Below are 2889 nucleotides of genomic sequence, written 5' to 3'. Positions count from 1 at the left end.
TGTGGTGGTATTAGCCATCTAGCTAAGTCTTCAAGATTATTTGGTTTATTAGACTGTGAGCATAAAATTCAGTTCCCAAGGGTTAAATTTGTTTGCAGTTCTCGGAATATTTTTGCAATTCTTTGCTCGTAAGAAACCATTTGTAAGCAACTTTACAAAATGGACAATAAATAAATAAGGAGCAGAATCTTTTTTCCTTCAGCAAACCAGAATTGCCTTGTATTCGTGACTTCCTCTATATTTTTTTATTGGGACAGGTAATTTTCAAGGTCCCTTAGGTTATGATAAATTTATCTATTCCTGGTGGGGCAAAAAGGGAACCAAGTTCCACCAGTCCATTGGGAAACACTACTCTTCTGGCTATGGACAAGTAGACATCCTGGGATTTTATATTAACTTTCCTGAAAACATAGAGACAGCCAAGTCATTGCCTGATACTTATAAACATAAGGTAGGTTGTTCCCCCTGCCACAACCTGGGGCAACTAGTCCCTGGCGCTGTGGTCTGTGTGTTCTCTTGTGATGCTGACCCCCGTTCACTTGTCTGTTTTCCTGATAGGTTATTACAAAAATTTCCAGATGGAACAGCAAGGTTGAAAGAATTTAAGAGCTGAATACTCATCACCAGATTCTACCATTTGAATGTTTCTTCCACTCATTCTTCACTTTTTAAAAATAGTCTATGGAGAAAATTAGCTTAAGTTCAAACTTGTCTAGGATTTTTCTTTGTTATAAAATGTATATAGTGTATATTTACTGGATTTTGAGTTTGACTTGCACTGTTGTAGACTCCTACCAGCCAGCCATCACCTCAGGGTGCCCCTGCCCAGTTGGTCTCCAGCCCCGACCTCATAAAGGTAAATCACTCTTTTAACATTTTTCCCCACCATACATTAGTTTTTACCTAGTTATTATTATTATTTTTTTATTTTTTGAGACAGTCTCACTTTGTCACCCCTGGTAGAGTGCTATGGTGTCACAGCTCATAGCAACCTCAAACTCCTGGGCTTAAGCGATTCTCTTGCCTCAGCCCCCTGAGTAGTGAGGATGACAAGCACCCACTACAACACCTGCCTATATTTAGAGACAAGGGTCTCGCTCTGGCTCAGGCTGGTCTCAAACCTGTTTTGTCAGGCAATCCCCCCACCTCGGCCTCCTCAGTGCTGAGATTACAGGAATAATCTCATTGCGCCTGACCTCCTTTTACCTACCTTTGAATTTATATAAATGGAATCATGACGTGTGTAGTCTTTTGTCTCTGGCTCTTTCTGTTAAGCATAATGTTTTTGATGTTCATCTGTGTTGCTGCATATGTATATAGCATCTTTTTGACACACAGTGGTATTCCCTTGTATAAATATACCACGGTGTGCTTAACCATTTTCCTGTTACTGGCCACATGGGCTGTTTCAGGTGTGGGCTATTATGAATAAGATGCTGTTATGAAAAGACGTATTTAAGCAAATATGTTTTTATTTGCTAGAGGTCAGTATGTAGACATGAAATTATTGGGTAAAATAGGGTAGTTAAACATTTGGTTTTATAAGAAATTATCAGACTACATTCCACCAACAATGTGTAAGATTTTTAGTTGCTATCATTTATTATTTTCTGTCAACTTAATTTTAGCCTTTTTGATGGATACATATGTAGTTTCTCATTGTTGGTTAAATGAGCATTTCTTGACTATGATATTGAGCATTTTTTCATGGGTTATTGGCCATTTATCCATCTTTTGGGAAATTTCTCATCAAATATTTTGCCTATGTTTTCTTTTCTTTCTTTCTCTCTTTTTTTTTGAGATAGCATCTTACTATGTCACCCTCAGTAGAGTGCCATGGTGTTACAGCTCACAACAACCTCCAACTCTTTGGCTTAAGCGATTCTCTTGCCTCAGCCTCCCTAGTAGCTGGGACTACAGGTGCCCACCATAATTTTCTTATTGCAGTTCTCATTGTTGTTTAGCTGGCCCTAGCCAGGTTCAAACCCGCATATGGCTGGTGTTGTAATGACTGTGCTATTGGCACTGAGCCTATTATTCCTATCCTTTTTTTTTTCTGAGACAGAGTCTCAAGTTATCGCACAGGGTAGAGTGCCTTGGCATCACAGCTCACAGCCACCTCAAACTCTTGGGCTCAAGCAATTCTCCCGAGTAGCTGGGACTACAGATGCCTGCCACAATGCCTAGCTATCCTTTTCTTTGTTACAGTTGTCATTGTTGTTTTAACTGGCCTGGTCTATGTAAGGCTATGACACATTAGTAAAGAATGATGTCCCCTAACATGCTTATACACTGATCTGACATTACAAATTAGTTACTTAATAAAGTGAAACATTAAAACATTTTTGAAAAACTAGATATAACTCAGTGGACATATCCTCAGATCAAGAATATCTTCAAAACACCATATCTGCCAAGGGATTGTTGTCTAGAACACAAACAAAACTCTGACAACTCAGCACCAAATAATCCAATTAAAAGATAGACAATACAGTGCCTGTAGGTCAGTGTGCAGGGTGATGGCCACATACACCGAGGCTGGAGAGTTGGAACTCAACTCAGGCCTACTGTACATACATGTGCACAATTGTATTTACATGTACATATATTTGCACACATGTACATACATATGTATGTACATCAAATGGCACACATACTATTTGTGTGCACATGACTTTATATGTATGTAAATGTGTGTCAATATATGTGTGCACATGTATGTATATGTATCTACATATTACACATTGGAAACATACTGAAGGGTTTATAAGAAGGAAAGTACATGGAGAACACTTAAAGAACTAAAAATAGACCTGCCATTTGATCCTATAATTCCTCTATTAGGTATATATCCAGAAGACCAAAAATCACACTACAATAAAGATATTT

This window comes from Otolemur garnettii, unplaced genomic scaffold, assembly GCF_000181295.1.
Source record: "Otolemur garnettii isolate 467f Iridium unplaced genomic scaffold, OtoGar3 scaffold00383, whole genome shotgun sequence".
In the NCBI taxonomy this organism is placed as follows: domain Eukaryota; kingdom Metazoa; phylum Chordata; class Mammalia; order Primates; family Galagidae; genus Otolemur; species Otolemur garnettii.
This window is presented reverse-complemented; position numbering follows the sequence as displayed.